A 19735-nucleotide genomic window follows, 5' to 3' on the forward strand; every position below is an offset into this window, starting at 1 on the left:
ATCTGATCGACAGGGAATTGGCACTGTGATCTAAGCTAGATAGATAGCTAGTTAGAGCACCAGTCAAAAGTTTTTCTTTATTTTTACTATTTTACTATTCTACATTGTAGAATAATAGTGAAGACATCAAAACAATGAAATAACACATATGGAATCATGTAGTAACCAAAAAAAGTGTAACAAACAAAATATATTTTAGATTCTTCAAAGTAGCCACCCTTTGCCTTGATGACAGCTTTGCATAAGCTTGGCATGCTTGGCATTCTCTCAACCAGCTTCACCTGGAATGCTTTTCCAACAGTCTTGAAGTTCCCACTTGTTGGCGGCTTTTACTTCACTCTGCGGTCCAACTCATTCCAAGACATCTCAATTGGTTTGAGGTCGGGTGATTGTGGAGGCCAGGTCATCTGATGCCACACTCCATCACTCTTTGTCTTGGTCAAATAGCCCTTACACAGCCTGGAGGTGTGTTGGGTCATTGTCCTGTTGAAAAACAAATGATGGTCCCACTAAGCACAAACCAGATGGGATGGTGTAACGCTGCAGAATGCTATGGTAGCCATGCTGGTTCCGTGTGCCTTGATTTCTAAATAAATCACAGACAGTGTAATCAGCAAAGCACCCCCACAACATCACACTTCCTTTGTGTCCTTTAATAGCGATCTCTTTGCAGCAATCGACCATGAAGGCCTGATTCACGCAGTCTCCTCTGATCAGTTGATGTTGAGATGTGTTTGTTACTTGAACTCTGTGAAGCATTTATTTGGGCTTCAATTTCTGGGGCTGGTAACTATAATGAACTTATCCTCTGCAGCAGAGGTAACCCTGGAATGAGTAGGTGTGTCCAAACTTTTGATTGGTACTGTGTGTGTGTGTGTGTCTATACAGTGCCTTGCGAAAGTATTCGGCCCCCTTGAACTTTGCGACCTTTTGCCACATTTCAGGCTTCAAACATAAAGATATAAAACTGTATTTTTTTGTGAAGAATCAACAACAAGTGGGACACAATCATGAAGTGGAACGACATTTATTGGATATTTCAAACTTTTTTAACAAATCAAAAACTGAAAAATTGGGCGTGCAAAATTATTCAGCCTCTTTACTTTCAGTGCAGCAAACTCTCTCCAGAAGTTCAGTGAGGATCTCTGAATGATCCAATGTTGACCTAAATGACTAATGATGATAAATACAATCCACCTGTGTGTAATCAAGTCTCCGTATAAATGCACCTGCACTGTGATAGTCTCAGAGGTCCGTTAAAAGCGCAGAGAGCATCATGAAGAACAAGGAACACACCAGGCAGGTCCGAGATACTGTTGTGAAGAAGTTTAAAGCCGGATTTGGATACAAAAAGATTTCCCAAGCTTTAAACATCCCAAGGAGCACTGTGCAAGCGATAATATTGAAATGGAAGGTATCAGACCACTGCAAATCTACCAAGACCTGGCCGACCCTCTAAACTTTCAGCTCATACAAGGAGAAGACTGATTAGAGATGCAGCCAAGAGGCCCATGATCACTCTGGATGAACTGCAGAGATCTACAGCTGAGGTGGGAGACTCTGTCCATAGGACAACAATCAGTCGTATATTGCACAAATCTGGCCTTTCTGGAAGTGTGGCAAGAAGAAAGCCATTTCTTAAAGATATCCATAAAAAGTGTTGTTTAAAGTTTGCCACAAGCCACCTGGGAGACACACCAAACATGTGGAAGAAGGTGCTCTGGTCAGATGAAACCAAAATTGAACTTTTTGGCAACAATGCAAAACGTTATGTTTGGCGTAAAAGCAACACAGCTGAACACACCATCCCCACTGTCAAACATGGTGGTGGCAGCATCATGGTTTGGGCCTGCTGTTCTTCAGCAGGGACAGGGAAGATGGTTAAAATTGATGGGAAGATGGATGGAGCCAAATACAGGACCATTCTGGAAGAGAACCTGATGGAGTCTGCAAAAGACCTGAGACTGGGACGGAGATTTGTCTTCCAACAAGACAATGATCCAAAACATAAAGCAAAATCTACAATGGAATGGTTCAAAAATATACATATCCAGGTGTTAGAATGGCCAAGTCAAAGTCCAGACCTTAATCCAATCGAGAATCTGTGGAAAGAACTGAAAACTGCTGTTCACAAATGCTCTCCATCCAACCTCACTGAGCTCGAGCTGTTTTGCAAGGAGGAATGGGAAAAAATGTCAGTCTCTCGATGTGCAAAACTGATAGAGACATACCCCAAGCGACTTACAGCTGTAATCGCAGCAAAAGGTGGCGCTACAAAGGATTAACTTAAGGGGGCTGAATAATTTTGCAAACCCAATTTTTCAGTTTTTGATTTGTTAAAAAAGTTTGAAATATCCAATAAATGTCGTTCCACTTCATGATTGTGTCCCACTTGTTGTTGATTCTTCACAAAAAAATACAGTTTTATATCTTTATGTTTGAAGCCTGGAATGTGGCAAAAGGTCGCAAAGTTCAAGGGGGCCGAATACTTTCGCAAGGCACTGTATATACATACACCTTAGCCAAATACATTTAAACTCAGTTTCAAAATTCCTGACATTTAATCCAAGTAAAAATTCCTCATCTTGGGTCCGTTAGGATAACCCCTTTATTTTAAGAATGTGAAATGCCAGGATAATAGTAGAGATAATTATTTATTTCAGCTGTCATTTCTTTCATCACATTCCCAGTGGGTCAGAAGTTTACATACACTCAATTAGTATTTGGTAGCATTGCCTTTAAATTGTTTGACTTGGGTCAAACGTTTCGGGTAGCCTTCCACAAGCTTCCAACAATAAGTTGGGTGACTTTTGGCCCATTCCTCCTGACAGAGCTGGTGTAACTGAGTCAGGCTTGTAGGCCTCCTTGCTCGCACACACTTTTTCAGTTCTGCCCACAAATGTTCTATAGGTTTGAGGTCAGGGCTTTGTGATGGCCACACTAATACCTTGACTTTGTTGTCCTTAAGCCATTTTGCAACAACTTTACGACCAAGCTTTAACTTCCTGACTGATGTCTTGAGATGTTGATAATTTTCCTGCCTCATGATGTCATCTATTTTGTGAAGTGCACCAGTCCCTCCTGCAACAAAGCACCCACCCAACATGATGCTGCACCCCCGTGCTTCACGGTTGGGATGGTGTTCTTTGGCTTGCAAGCGCCCCCCTTTTTCCTCCAAAAATAATGATGGACATTGTGGCCAAACAGTTCTATTTTTGTTTCATCAGACCAGAGGACATTTCTCCAAAAAGTACGATCTTTGTGCCCATGTGCAGTTGCAAACCATAGTCTGGCTTTTTATGGTGGTTTTGGAGCAGTGGCTTCTTCCTTGCTGAGCAGCCTTTCAGGTTATGTCGATATAGGACTCATTTTTACTGTGGATATAGATACTTTTGTATCTGTTCCCTCCAGCATCTTCACAAGGTCCTTTGCTGTTGTTCTGGGATTGATTTGCACTTTTCGCACCAAAGTGCGTTCATCTCTAGGTGACATAACGCGTCTCCTTCCTGAGCGGTATGACGGCTGCGTGGTCCCATGGTGTTAATACTTGCGTACTATTGTTTGTACAGATGAACATGGTACCTTCAGGCATTTGGAAATAGCTCCCAAGGATGAACCAGACTTGTGGAGGTCTACAATTTGTTTTCTGAGGTCTTGGCTGATTTGTTTTGATTTTCCCATGATGTCAAGCAAAGAGGCACTAAGTTTGAATGTATGCCTTGAAATACATCCACAGGTACACCTCCAATTGACTCAAATGATGTTAATTAGCTTATCGGAAGCTTCTAAAGCCATGATGTAATTTTCTGGAATTTTCAAAGCTGTTTAAAGGCACAGTCAACTTAGTGTATGTAAACTTCTGACCCACTGAAATTGTGATACAGTGAATTATACGTTAAATAATCTGTCTGTAAACAATTGTTGGAAAAATGTATTGTGTCATGCACAAAGTAGATGTCCTAACCGACTTGCCAAAATCATCGTTTTTTAACAAGACATTTGTGGAGTGGTTAAAAAGCGAGTTTTAATGACTCCAACCTAAGTGTGTGTAAACTTCCGACTTCAACTGTATGTATATGTAAATGTGTATGGTGTGTATATGTGTGTATATATATATATATATATATATATATATATATATATATATATATATATATATATACACACACAAGTATGTGGACACCTCTTCAAATGAGTGGATTCGGCTATTTCAGCAACACCTTTTACTGGTGTATAAAATCGAGCACACAGCCATGCAATCTCCATAGACAAACATTGGCAGTTGAATGGCTTTACTGAAGAGCTCTGACAGATAGCCAGGCTCCCCCCTCTCTCCCACCAGGGAGGAAGTGGGGAGTTGGGACGGTTTTATGACTTAATGCCGGTCGTAAACTTTCTCTCTCTTGCCCTGCAGTATTAAAAAGTAAAAAATCCCTTTGTTACACAGAGAGACTTCGCCGCCAACACTTAAACAACGGTCACTGGACAATATATTTCAACATCCAAATTCTGGGAATGATGAGGGATGGAATATGGAAAATGAATGTCTATTTTGTGATGTAAAAATTATCAGCAAGGCTATAACGGAAATACTGTAACTGAGGAAGGAAACACATTCTAGCCGTAAAGTTTCTACCCAATAGGATGATAATACAATATGAAGAACGATGAAACTATGTTTGAAAATATAGAAACGTGAGTTTAGTCTTCTAATAAGATAATGGTTTTTCATGTCTGTTGTATACTAACTAAGTCACGCCCCTAATGAGGTCAGAGGTCGTTTCCACATGATGGAACAGCCCTGCAAGGCCAGAGTGCTTAAAAGGACTCGCTGAGAATTGAAATACAGTCCAGAGAATGTGAGGATGTGGTCCACACATTGAAATGGTTAAAACTACAAGACCAGAAAATGGTAAGACCCTCTGAAACTCTCGATGAGTGAAGAATTTGAAGACTAGACCAAACACCCACAGTCTGCAGCTGGGTATGTAAAGTAGTCTAGAGCAATTGACCAAAGATGGGAGGAAAGAACAGATTCCTCTCACCACCGTGTGGTACACCTGAAGTACCCATTCTAAGAACACACCAAGACAAAGAGGCCTACTAAGAAGGTCATTGTGACCTTAGGTGGACAACCAGAGACTTACATCATCAAACCCATTCCCATAGAACCATCAAGTTCAACAGAGAGACGACAAAGACATCTATGTCTAAATATATACATTGCATTTCTTTTCCAAATGAGCGGCCGTTCATGTACAAAGTATTCATATTACGGCGAGCATAGTTTCCAAATGTATGTATGTATGTATGTATGTATGTATGTATGACAACTCCATTCTCTTTGTCTCTCCCACTCTTTACCTTTCCCCACCCCTTTCCATTGTGTAACAAGCCGTCATATCGTGTCAGTCCACTAGGGACTTTTATCTCATGTAAGTGTGCATGGTATTCTGTGTTATTATTTAGTTAGTTAATAAATAAATGATTAAATACATTTGTGAAGTACTGAATGTTCAAAAGGGCTAGGGTTCTTGCGGATCCAGGGACATTGTGACATTCAGAATGAGACTGATGAGGTAATAATTAATAATTGTCTGTTATTGATGTAAGAGATATTTATGAATATTTAGATTTTAAGTCGGAAGATAGTAACTCGGTAAAGAACTTCTGCTGTGGTGCCCCAAATTCCTAATGAGTTAATTGTTACATGATTAATTTAATCGAGTAATAATTAAACGTAGTAGGTAATTATTAAATAAATAGCTGTAATCACATTAATGATAGTCACATCACATCACTGGAGTGATGAATCATGCTTCACCATCTGGCAGTCCGACGGACAAATATGGGTTTGGCGAATGCCAGGAGAACACTACCTGCCGCAATACATAGTGCCAAATGTACAGTTTGGTGGAGGAGGAATAATGGTCTGTTCACTTAGCTCCATTGAAGGAAAATCTTAACGCTACAGCATACAATGACATTACAGGCGATTCTGTGTTTTCAACTTTGTTGGAAGGGCCTTTCTTGTTTCAGTGTGACAATGACCCCATGCACAAAGCAAGGTCCATAAAGAAATGGTTTGTTGAATCGGTGTGGAAGAACTTGACTGGCCTGCACAGAGCCCTGACCTCAACTCCATCAAACACCTTTGGGCTAAATTGGAACGCCGACTGGGAGCCAGGCCTAATCGCCCAACATCAGTGCCAAACCTCACTAATGCTCTTGTGGCTGAATGGAAGCAATGTGTGTATATAGAGTATACGCTCTTGTGGGTGAATGGAAGTGTGTGTATATAGAGTACCAGTTAAAGTTTTGACACACCTACTCATTCAAGGGATTTCCTTTATTTTTACTGTTTTCTACATTGCAGAATAATAGGGAAGACATCAAACTACTAAATAGCACATATGGAATCCTGTAGTAACCCAAAAAAGTGTAAACAAATCAAAATATATTTTATATTTGAAATTCTTCAAAGTAGCCACAAGTAGCCTTGATGACAGCTTTGCACATTCTTGGCATTCTCTCAACCAGCTCCATGAAGTAGTCACCTGGAATGCATTTCAATTAACAGGTGCCTTGTTAAAAGTGAATTTGAGGAATTTCTTTCCTTCTTAATGCATTTGAGCCAATCAGTTGTGTTGTGACAAGGTAGGGGTGGTATACAGAAGATAGCCCTATTTGGTAAAATACCAAGTCCATATTATGGCAAGAACAGCTCAAATTAGAAAAGCGAAACAACAGTCCATCATTACTTTGAGACATGAAGGTCAGTCAATACGAAACATTACAAAAACTTTGAACGTTTATTCAAGTGCAGTCGCAAAAACCATCAAGCGCTATGATGAAACTGGCTCTCATAGGACCACCACAGGAAAGGAAGACCCAGAGTTACCTATGCTGCAAAGGGTAAGTTCATTAGAGTTACCAGCCTCAGAAATTGCAGCCCAAATAAATGCTTCACAGAGTTCAAGTAACTGACCCATCTCAACAATAACTGTTCAGAGGAGACTGCGTGAATCAGGCCTTCAAGGTCGAATTGTTGCAAAGAAACCACTACTAAAGGACACCAATAAGAAGAAGAGACTTGCTTGAGCCAAGAAATACAAGCAATGGGCAATAGAACGGTGGAGATTTGTCCTTTGGTCTGATGAGACCATCTTTGTGAGACGCAGAGTAGGTGAACGGATGATCTCTGCATGTATGGTTCCCACCGTGAAGCATGGAAAAGGAAGTGTGATTTAGAATTCAAGGCACACTTAACAATCACGGCTACCACAGCATTCTGCAGCGATACGCCATCCCATCTGGTTTGCGCTTAGTAGGACTGTCATTTGTTTTTCAACAGGACAATGACCCAAAACACCTCCAGACTGTGTTAGGGCTATTTGGCCAAGAAGGAGAGTGATGGAGTGCGGCATCAGATGACCTGGCCTACACAATCACCCAACCTCAACCCAATTGAGATGGTTTGGGATGAGTTGGACTCCAGAGTGAAGGAAGAGCAGCCAACAAGTGCTCATCATATGTGGGAACTCCTTCAAGACTGTTGGAAAAGCATTCCAGGTGAAGCTGGTTGAGAGAATGCCAAGAGTGCGCAAAGCTGTCATCAAGGCAAAGGGTGGCTACTTTGAAGAATCAAAAATATAAACAATGTTTTGATTTGTTTAACACTTTTTTGGATACTACATGAATCCATATGTTTTTTAATAGTTTTTTATGTATTCACTATTATTCTACAATGTACAAAAATAGTAAAAATAAAGAAAACCCCTTGAAGGAGTTCGCGTGTCCAAACTTTTGACTGGTACTGTATATATATATTCCTGTCGGTTCACACTTGACAGCTGTTCTATCCCAAGGCAGTGTTACTACAGTGAATTAAAGTTTAATATCTAAGTCACCACAAGCCCTAGGATTTGTGAACTTGGGAGGGTATTCCAATCCCTCCAAACTGGCAAGAAATGTAATCTGGTCCACCTGTGAGTTACACCTGTAAATTACTGATGTCTTCAGTTTACGCAAGAGTCACTCAGAAGGAAAGTTAAATTGGTTCTGCAGTTGATACCTGTGACCCTATAGCACACAATGGAGCGTGCATGACATGGGCTCACTTAATTGATTACGTTTAGCAGAGGGAGCAGTAGGTTGACTTGAATTCGGGAGTTGGGAGGAGAGCTCCACAATTCCCATACCATATGTCAACATCTAGATGGTACAGTGCACACCCCTTGCTTAATTATAGTGAAATTGGTAAGCCCTGTCTTATTATCATCCCTCATTCAATATGAAGGCATAATTGGAAGGTGCAATTCTGATTTCTAGGGTCTTAAGTATGTCAAGGTCATATGCCAAAATAAAGTTGTAATAATCAATTCACTTTAAAAGGAGAAAGAAACAAGCCAATCGGATCATGTTAGAAATTCAGTTCTAGAAAGTAGAGATTTTAAATGAAATCTGATACCAGTCCAGTTGTCATAGCAAGGTCTGCTACTGGTAGTTGTATTGCAAGGTGATAACACTGTGGTGTGTCAGATCATGAATTATTCAAATTGGTTGTGTCAATAACACAATTTGTCTGTTTAACATAATTAGTAAAGCACCAGTCTTTGGGCGCGTTCCTCTGACCAGGCATTGATGACGCATGCCAGATCTTACAATGCGTGGATAGGTATTTTAAGTTTCAGCTAACCACATCATTATGTTATAGCAATCAGTCAGTTGATGACGCAGTCGATGACGTGGCACGCAACCATTGGTGATGCATGCAATGTCTGAGCGGGGGAGCACGATCACTGTGCCTGTGTCGTCAGGTGGAATCGGGTTACCATTTCACCTCTCCTCCCAAGGGACTACATCCAGTGTTACATGATGCAGGAGCATGTAGCAGATGAGCTATGGCCTTGGAAACATGAGATGGATCCCTTGGGACTGGAGGAAGTAGGGGCATTCAAAGATGTTTATCAGTTTAGGCTTTGGATGAGTAGACAAAAGAGGAAATAACCTTAGAAGTCAGACTCCACCATTAGTGATGGTGACTAGCTCGTAGAACAGGAATGGGCAACTCCAGTCCTCGGTGGCCGGAGTGGTGTTACACTTTTTCCCCATCCCTAGCCAACACAGCTGATTTAAACTAATTGCATTCTAAACTATAGATCATGATTAGTTGATTATTGGAGTCAGATGTGTTAGCTGGGGCTGGGGGCAAAAGTGTGAGACCAATCAGGTCCCCTAGGACTGGAGGTGCCCATCCCTGTAGTGGAATATTCATATTTAGCATATGTAGATGTTCAGGTAACTGCCAAAATAAAGGAAACACTTGAGTAAATGAGGGATACAAAGTATATTAAAAGCAGGTGCGGTTCCTGAGTTAATTAAGTGATTAACATCCCATCATGCTTAGGGTCATGTACAAAAATGCTCAATGGGAGACATGTCTGGTGAGTATGCAGGCTATGGAAGAACTGTGACGTTTTCAGCTTCCAGGAATTGTGTACAGATCCTTGCAACATGGGGCCGTGCATTATCATGCTGAAACATGAGGTGATGGCAAAAGAATGGCACGGCAATGGGCCTTAGGATCTCGTATCTCTGTGCATTCAAATTGCCATCAATAAAATGCAATTGTGTTCATTGTCCACAGCTTATGCCTGCCAATACCATAACCCCACCGCCACCTTGGGGCTCTCTGTTCACAACGTTGACATCAGCAAACTGCTTGTCCACACAACGCCATACATGTTGTGAGGCCTGTTGGACATAAATTCTCTAAAATTACATTGAAAGAGGCTTATGGTAGAGAAAATAACATTAAATTATCTGGCATCTGCTCTGGTGGACATTCCTGCAGTCAACATGCCAATTGCATGCTCCTTCAACATTTTTGACATCTGTGGCTTTGTGTTGTGTGACAAAATGGCACATTTTTAGTGGCCTTTTATTGTCCCCAGCACAAGGTGAACCTGTGTAATGATCATGCTGTTTGATCAGCTTCTTGATATGCCACACCTGTCAGGTGGATGGATTATCTTGGCAATGGAGAAATGCTCACTGACAGGGTTGTACACATTTATGCACACAATTTGAGAGAAATAACATTTGTGTGTATGGAACATTTCTGGGCTCTTTTACTTCCGCTCATGAAACATGGGACCAGCACTTAGCTGTTGCGTTTATATTTTTGTTCAGTATTGTAACTTAGTAAATAGGCTACTTTTCTTTAAATTGACAATTCTGTGAACTGTCTTGTGCAAGTTTTAAATTGACATAATACTTCTTAGCAAAGGTATTGTCTGGAGATGACGTGCAGGGATTTGTAGGTATGCATAATAGTAAGTCAACTTATCTAACTGGTTAGCTACTACTGTTAGCTAGCCATATAGTCACAAAGAACAGTTAGCTAGCTACCCACAAAGAATTGACAACTAACTTGGATAACATTGGTTTTAGGTCATTTTTGCCTGTTACACAAAATACCAGTCAGACTGAACATCTGTACGAAAACCAAATTAAAGTAGACCTTCTGTAGATATAAAAAACACTGATGCAATATGAAAAAAATGGGTGGAGGAGATTAATCAAACAAAAGGTTCTCAAATTGGGTTTAAGGGTGAATTGTTTGTGCATTCAGAAAGTATTCAGACCCTTGACTTTTCCACATTTTGTTACGTTACAGCCTTACTCGAACATTGATTAAATTGTTTTTTCCCCCCTCATTAATCAACACAATATGTGCCATAATGACAAAGCAAAAACAGGTTTAGACATTTTGCTAATGTTTTTATTTTCTAATTTCACTGAAATTACATTTACATAAGTATTCAGAAACTTTTTAATCAGTACTTTATTGAAGCAGCTTTGGCACCAATTGCAGCCTCAAGTCTTCTTGGGTATGATGCTACAAGCTTGGCACACCTGTATTTGGGGAGTTTCTCCCATTCTTCTCTGCGGATCCCCTCAAGCTCTGACAGGTTGGATGGGGAGCGTCACTGCACAGCTATTTTCAGGCCTCTCCAGAGATGTTCAAGTCCGGGCTCTGTCTGGGCCACTAAAGGACATTCAGAAACTTGTCCTGAAGCCACTCCTGTGTTGTCTTGGCTGTGTGCGTAGGGTTGTTGTCCTGTTGGAAGGTGAACCTTTGCCCCAGTCTGAAGTCCTGAGCACTCTGGAGCAGGTTTTCATCAAGTGTCTCTTTGTATTTTGCTCTGTTCATCTTTTCCCTCGATCCTGACTAGTCTCCAAGTCCATGCTACTGAAAAACATCCCCGCAGCATGAGGCTGCCAACAATATGCTTCACCGTAGGGATGGTGCCCAGTTTCCTCCAGACATGATGCTTGGAATTCAGGCCAAAGAGTTAACTCTTGGTTTCATCAGACCAAAGAATATTGGTCTGAGTCCTTTAGGTGCCTTTTGCCCAACAAGTGGGCTGTAATGTGCTTTTTACTGAGGAGTGGCTTCCATAAAGGGTTGATTGATGGAGTGCTGCAGAGATGGTTGTCCTTCTGGAAGATTCTCCCATCTCCACAGAGGAACTCTGATGCTCTGTCATTGACCATCAGTTTCTTGGTCATCTCTTACCAATGCCCTTCTCTCCTGATTGCTCAGTTTGGCTGGGCGGTCAGCTATGGGAGGAGTCTTGGGGGTTCCAAACTTCTTCCATTTAAGAATGATGGAGACCACTGTGTTCTTGGGGACATTCAATGCTGTAGAAATGTTTTGACACAATCCTGTTTCGGAGCTCTACAGACAATTCCTTCGACCTCATGTTTTGTTTTTTCCTCTGACATGCACTGTCAAGAGTGGAACCTTACATAGACAGGTGTGCCTTTCCAAATAATCTCCAATCAATTGTATTTACCACAGGTGGATTCCAAGTTGTAGAAACATCTCAATGATCAATGGAAACAGGATGCACCTGAGCTCAATGTTGAGTCTCATAGGAAAGGGTCTGAATACTTATGTACATTTTCCAAAAACCTGTTTTCGCTTTGTCATTATGGAGTATTGTGTGTAGATTGATAAGGGAAAAAATACATTTTCGAATAAAGCTGTACTGTAACAAAATGTGTAAAAATTCAAGAGGTCTGAATACTTTCCGAATGCACTGTATATTATGTATAACCTATCTAAATGCAAGAGATCGTCAAGTGCACAGGTAACATCTGGGATATTACCCCTGCATATTGAAACAGGCAGTATGTGGTGAAACGGAAGAGGAAAGACTAACTATTGGGACCTCAAAGAAATTGAGTATTAAACTAATTTGATCCTCTATTTCCCTTTTTACTACGATATACACTTGCTCTTATTACAGAAAGCACACCAGATATACCCTGGCATTGTGGCTGAGCGATGAAAAGAAACTGAAATTGTTTTGTCCATTGTGTATTTCCATTTGCGGAATATTTAGATAAAGCCTGGAATAAAAGAAAGGGCTACCTATAATTAAATGATAAAAATTTGCTTCTGACAAATGACACTAATGAATACTCATGGAGAAAAAGGTATTGATTCACACGCAGAGTGTGGCAGATGTTTATTTAAACCTTAGAAAGCAGGAATCGTGGTCGCAGGCAATGGTAAAAAAAAAACATACAAACAGAAAGAACTGAACTAAATAGGGAGCTGATGAGACCAGCTGAGAAACGAACACAGGTGAAATCAATGAACAAAAATGAAAGACAGGGCTACGTTCAAGAACACAAAGAATAAAAACACAAGGTTGACAAAGAAAAGCAGAACCTTACAGGCACGAGTGTACAGTCGTGGCCAAAAGTTGAGAATGACAAATATTAATTTCCACAAAGTTTGCTGCTTCATTGTCTTTAGATATTTTTGTCAGATGTAACAGGAATACTGAAGTATAATTATAAGCATTTCATAAGTGTCAAGGGCTTTTACTGACAATTACATGAAGTTGATGCAGAGTCAATATTTGCAGTGTTGACCCTTCTTTTTTAAGACCTCTGCAATCCGCCCTGTCAATCTACAGTAGCTGCTGTCAATTAACTTCTGGGCCACATCCTGACTGATGGCAGCCCATTCTTGCATAATCAATGCTTGGAGTTTGTCAGAATTTGTGGGTTTTTGTTTGTCCACCCGCCTCTTGAGGATTGACCACAAGTTCTCAATGGGATTAAGGTCCGGGGAGTTTCCTGGCCACGGACCCAAAATATTGATGTTTTGTTTTCCGAGCCACTTAGTTATCACTTTTGCCTTATGGCAAGGTACTCCATCATGCTGGAAAAGGCATTGTTGGTCACCAAACTGTTCCTGGATGGTTGGGAGAAGTTGCTCTCGGAGGATGTGTTGGTACCATTCTTTATTCATGGCTGTGTTCTTAGGCAAAATGTTGAGTGAGCCCACTCCCTTGGCTGAGAAGCAACCCCACACATGAATGGTCTCAGGACGCTTTACTGTTGGCATGACACAGGCCTGATGGTAGCGCTCACCTTGTCTTCTCCGGACAAGCTTTTTTCCGGATTCCCCAAACAATCGGAAAGGGGATTCATCAGAGAAAATGACTTTACCCCAGTCCTCAGCAGTCCAATCACTGTACCTTTTGCAGAATATCAGTCTGTCCCTGATGTTTTTCATGGAGAGAAGTGGCTTCTTTGTTGCCCTTGACACCAAGTCTTCGCCTCACTGTGTGTGCAGATGCACTCACACCTGCCTGCTGCCATTCCTGAGCAAGCCCTGTACTGGTGGTGCCCCAATCCCGCAGCTGAATCAACTTTAGGAGATGGTCCTGGAGCTTGATGGACTTTCTTGGGCACCTTGAAGCCTTCTTCACAACACTTCCCTTTTTGTACAAAGCAATGATGACGGCACGTGTTTCCTTGCAGGTAACCATGACTGACAGAGGAAGAACAATGATTCCAAGCACCGCCCTCCTTTTGAAGCTTCCAGTCTCTTATTCGAACTCAATCAGCATGACGGTGATCTCCAGCCTTGTCCTCGTTAACAGTCACACCTGTGTTAACGAGAGAATCACTGACATGTCAGCTGGTCCTTTTGTGGCAGGGCTGAAATGCAGTTAATGTTTTTGGGGGAATCAGTTCATTTGCATGGCATAGAGGGACTTTGCAATTCATCTGATCACTCTTCATAACATTCTGGAGTATATGCAGATTGCCATCATACAAACTGAGGCAGCAGACTTTGTGAAAATTAATATTTGTGTCATTCTCAACTTTTGGCCGCAACTGTATATAGGCCTGTCTCCCACATGAATCTTCTTTGTGCCAGACTGGGTTCAAATGCCTTCATTTTATTTTTTCTGAATTTAAATTATTGTTTGGATGAGCTTATTTACAATTTATTTGCACTGCAGAGAACACAGGAAAAATAATTATCTTAATTATCACAGTAAATTATCGTAATGTTTGTTTGTCAATTAATCCCATGAGGGATGGGTTGCCAATTGGTGATTTGACACAAAAATAAAATGGAATTCATTGTAGCTAACCAGATGAATGAAGGACAATGTTACGATTCACATCGTTATGAAGTAAAACATTTGCTTTGTATCTTGTTTCGTCTCTATAGCCAGGACAATGGCAAGAAGGAAGGTTCAGTGAATGGGTAAGTCAATTGGGCTAGCTAGCTGGCCACAAAGAAGTGTTAGCTCGCTACCAACAAAGAATTGACATTTACTGTACCTTGCATAACCATTAGTTTTAGGTCAATTTTTCCTGTTTAACTAGTTAGCTGGCTGGCTAGATTACAAAGATTCCCATACTGTATATCTAGCTGATAATGTTTTGCTTGTGTATATCTTGTTTTGTCTATTGTTGCCATCGTCCAGGCTGGAAGAATGTTCAGTGAATGGAGAGATGCAGCACGAGGTAATACAGTAAGGGTGTGTGAGTGCTTCTCAAATGTAGTGTTTTATGCGTTCTCCACACTCGTCCTCACAAGGACATACTCAAGAGAATGTCCATGGAGAATATACTTGGAGCAAGAGTGTGGCGCACGGTTGTATGCATATTGAGAAACACACATTGTTTGTCCTCTTTGGAGCTTACTACAGAGGAAGTATCCTTTCATGATCTGCCATAAATCTGTCCATCACCTTTCTGTACAAGTCCTCACTGGCATTATAATGATTTATTTATGTGATAAACCAATGGAAATGTGAATAGTTTATGAATTTATATAACAGCCCAACAACTGATGTCATTGCATTTCACCTTCATGAGTGACAATTATTATTTGTTTTCTCATTCTGGTCACACATTCCATGTAAATCCATTAACCACGACGGATGACAATTGCTGAGAATGTATAAATAGACCTACTAGAACAGTGATTTGATTCTCTTTGCCTTGGAGTTTTCCCTTTCTGCTCTTATCTCACTACATTTCACAATAGTCCAAAGGCTACATTATGTAACACTGGACTGTATTGAAGAAACAAACACAGCCTCTCACCAGCCAGTTTGACTAGCTAAGAAAAGCAGATCACTGTGCTACAGGCATCCAGTTAGTTAGGGTAAACTCACTGGTTGATTAATGCACTGGTGCGGTGTGCTCCTAAAACACAGCCACATCAATAGAATATGAACCACAGCCACGACCACACCCACAGTGGAAGCTCCATTAATTGTTCCCATAGAGAATTTTAGAAACACTTCAAATATGGGCTATGTTTGGTGTAGACTTACCCTGGCGTGGCATTTTGATAACCATGTCAATCTCTCTGACAGGATGACTTATCTCAATGTATTTACCCCCAAAGATGTTTTGATGTAGACAACGTTAGGTAGGCGATAACATAAGGTTGGATATTTGTAATCTGTTGTGCTACAAAGCTAGCTAACTGGCCATGTTAAGTCTATGGGAATCGGGGTCGGTGCCTTTTATGATCCGGGAGGACAATTTTGTTTTTCATGAGCACGGCCTTGTTTCAATTACAGCATATTGGATGACTGTCATTCATATTCCATTCACCCAGTTCAATGTAACATCGATAGGTTTAGGCTTCTACATGATACTAGAATTTTCCCTACACCCATCATGAGGTTGCTAAAACCTAGCCTATGAAAGGTTTGCAACGCAGTTGTACACATGTCAAGAAACATTTGAAGTGACACATGTACAGACAGTGACACATTCAATACTGCCTTGCACACTCTTTCCTGCATCTAGCTCATCTAGGGTGTAATCATTAGTTAAAAAGTTGCCAACAAGAGTTTCTATTGGACAGATGCAGGTATCTTGCTTACGTTTAAAAATAACGTTTTTCAACACCCCTAATCAGCCGTAAAACACAGTTCACTTTCATAGCAGTCACGTTGTATTCCTTCTCGCATCTGTACTCTCCTCTCACCTTTTCCCTCCATTTGTGGACTTCAAAGCACAACACACAGTACGTGACCAGGTGAAAATACCTTTCCAAGCCAAACACTATCATAACCGCTACACACAGCCTACATCGTTGTCACCATATTAGCTAAAGTAACTTCATACTCAACATAGCTAATAGAACTAACGCATTAGTAAACCCGCTACAGTCAAGCAGTAACGTTAGTGTATAGCTGTAGAGGCTACTGTAGACCTTTATTGCAAAACAATGTGTTTAAATCAAGCAGTTTAGCAGTTACACAGGCGGGCCCCAGTGGCAATGAATTAGTCAAACCAAAAGCTTACCTTGACTTGGAAGAGCTCCAGTGTTGTCTTGAATAGTCATAGCCAGCTAGTTAACACAGCACCCCTCTGTTTGAGTAGGCTCAACTTGCTAGCTGCATTTGTTAGCTAAGTGAAAGTGAAAGAAATGTGTTTGTTCAACTGTTTGCCTCTCCTTGAGTAAACTACTAACCACAATTTATGCACTGCAGTGCTAGCTAGCTCTAGCTTATGCTTTCAGTACGAGATTCATTCTCTGATCCTTTCATTGGGTGGACAAGATTTCAGTTCATGCTGCAAGAGCTCTGATAGGTTGGAGGACGTACTCCGGAAGTTGTCATAATTACTGTGTAAGTCTATGGAAGGGGGTGAGAACCATGTGCCTCCTAGGTTTGTATTTAAGTCAATATACGCAGAGGAGGACAGAAGCTAGCTGTCCGGCTACATCATGCTACCTTACAGTGCTGTAGAGGCTACTGTAGACCTTCATTGCAAAACAATGTGTTTAAATCAATTATTTGGTGACGTGAATATATTTAGTATAAGTTTGTCTTAAAAGGATAACTTTTTAAATGGTTAAAAATATATTTTTTAATGAGATTAACTGAGGATGGTCCTCCTCTGAGGAGCCTCCACTGGAGAAAACAAACGTTTGAAATGTAAATAATTTTTTTCACCAGAAAAGTATATATTTCAAATTATGTGCACGTTATGGTATAGTTTTGACAAGTGTAATTTATAACGACATCACCAGCTGCGTCAATGCGTCAGAAGTTGAAAGGCAAAAGCAACAAATTGGCTGCCCCCTTGTTGCCAGGCTACATAAGGTGGACTGTGTAGCATACAGCTGAAGTTCCATTAACATCACAAGTCTTTTTTCCTTTCACCCCAAAATATGAACAGCTGTGAATTGCACCTACAGTTGAAGTCGGAGGTTTACATACACTTAGGTTGGAGTCGTTTTTCAACCACTCCACAAATTCTTTTTGTTTTGGCAAGTCGGTTAGGACATCTAGTTTGCATGACGCAAGTCATTTTTCCAACAATTGTTTACAGACAGATTATTTCGCTTATAATTCACTGTATCACATTTCCAGTGGGTCAGAAGTTTACATATACTAAGTTGACTGTGCCTTTAAACAGCTTGGAAAATTCCAGAAAATTACTTAATTATTTTCTGATAGGCAATTTTTATTTTTATTTTTACCCCTTTTCTCCCCAATTTCGTGGTATCCAATTGTTTAGTAGCTACTATCTTGTCTCATCACTACAAGTCCCGTACGGGCTCGGGAGAGACGAAGGTTGAAAGTCATGCGTCCTCCGATACACAACCCAACCAAGCCGCACTGCTTCTTAACACAGCGCCATCCAACCCGGAAGCCAGCCGCACCAATGTGTCGGAGGAAACACCGTGCACCTAGCAACCCTGGTTAGCGCGCACTGCGCCCGGCCCGCCACTGGAGTCGCTGGTACGCGATGAGACAAGGATTTCTCTACCGGCCAAACCCTCCCTTACCCGGACGACGCTAGGCCAATTGTGCATCGCCCCACGGACCTCCCGGTCGCAGCCGGTTACGACACAGCCTGAGCGCGAACCCAGAGTCTCTGGTGGCACATCTGGCGCTGCAGTACAGGGCCCTTCACCACTGCGCCACCCGGGAGGCCCACCTGATGGGCTAATTGACGTCAATTGGATGTGTACCTGTGGATGTATTTCAAGACCTACCTTCAAACTTAGTGCCTCTTTGCTTAACATCATGGGAAATCAAAAGAAATCAACCAGGACCTCAGAAAACAAATTGAACCAGACCTCTGGTTCATCCTTGGGAGCAATTTCCAAAAGCCTGAAGGTACCACGTTCATCTGTTCAAATAATAGTACGCAAGTATTAACACCATGGGACCACGCAGCCGTCATACCGCTCAGGAAGGAGACGCGTTCTGTCTCCTAGAGTTGAACATACTTTGGTGCGAAAAGTGCAAATCAATCCCAGAACAACAGCAAAGACCCTTGTGAAGATGCTGGAGGAAACGGGTACAAACGTATCTATATCCACAGTAAAATGAGTCCTATACCGACATAACCTGAAAGGCCGCTCAGCAAGGAGAAAGCCACTGTTCCAAAAACCGCCATAAAAAAGCCAGACTACGGTTTGCAACTGCACATGGGGACAAAGATCGTACTTTCTAGAGAAATGTCCTCTGGTCTGATGAAACAAAAATAGAACTCTTTGGCCATAATGACCATTATTATGTTTGGAGGAAAAAGGGGGAGTCTTGCAAGCTGAATAAACACCATCCCAACCATGAAGCATGGGGGTGGCAGCATCATGTTGTGGGGGTGCTTTGCTGCAGGAGGGACTGGTGCACTTCACAAAATAGATGAAATCATGAGGAAGTTAAAGTGTGTGGGTTTATTGAAGCAGCATCTCAAGACATGTCAAGAATTTAAAGCTTGATCGCAAATGGGTCTTCCAAATGGAAAATGACCCAAAGCATACTTCCAAAGTTGTGGCAAAATGGCTTAAGGACAACAAAGTCAAGGTATTGGAGTGGGCATCACAAAGCCCTGACCTCAATCCTATAGAACATTTGTGGGCAGAACTGAAAGTGTGTGTGAGCAAGGATCCTACAAACCTGACTCAGTTTCACCAGCTCTGTCAGGAGGAATGGGCCAAAATTCGCCCAACTTACTGTGGAAAGCTTGTGGAAGGCTTCCCAAAATGTTTGACCCAAGTTTAAATTGTTTAAGGCAATGCTACCAAATACTAATTGAGTATATGTAAACTGATGAAAGAAATAAAAGCTGAAATAAATAATTATATTATTCTGACATTTCACATTCTTAAAATAAAGTGGTGATCCTAACTGACCTAAGACAGGGAATTTTTACTAGGATTAAATGGCAGGAACTGTAACTGAGTTTAAATATATTTGGCTAAGGTGTATGTAAACTTCTGACTTCAACTGTACATTCTTCAAACCAAACAGGCATTGTCAGAGATTTGTCATTTGAGATCACAACTCCACTGGGTTTACAGTGTCACACAGGGCACTAGTGATTAGCCCCATAACCGGCCTCTGGTATGTTGAGCGCAGTGAAT

The 19735-nt window shown here is 41.3% G+C and overlaps 1 protein-coding gene across 4 annotated transcripts in view; it reads right to left on the bottom strand.

Annotated features, from left to right (window-relative positions):
- The window catches only part of LOC110521366 (peptidyl-prolyl cis-trans isomerase FKBP8), a 51473-nt gene that overhangs the window by 7238 nt on the left and 24500 nt on the right, over window positions 1–19735 (bottom strand). The gene's annotated exons all lie outside the window — the stretch shown is intronic.

Source organism: Oncorhynchus mykiss, chromosome 1 (assembly GCF_013265735.2).
Source record: "Oncorhynchus mykiss isolate Arlee chromosome 1, USDA_OmykA_1.1, whole genome shotgun sequence".
In the NCBI taxonomy this organism is placed as follows: Eukaryota; Metazoa; Chordata; class Actinopteri; order Salmoniformes; family Salmonidae; genus Oncorhynchus; species Oncorhynchus mykiss.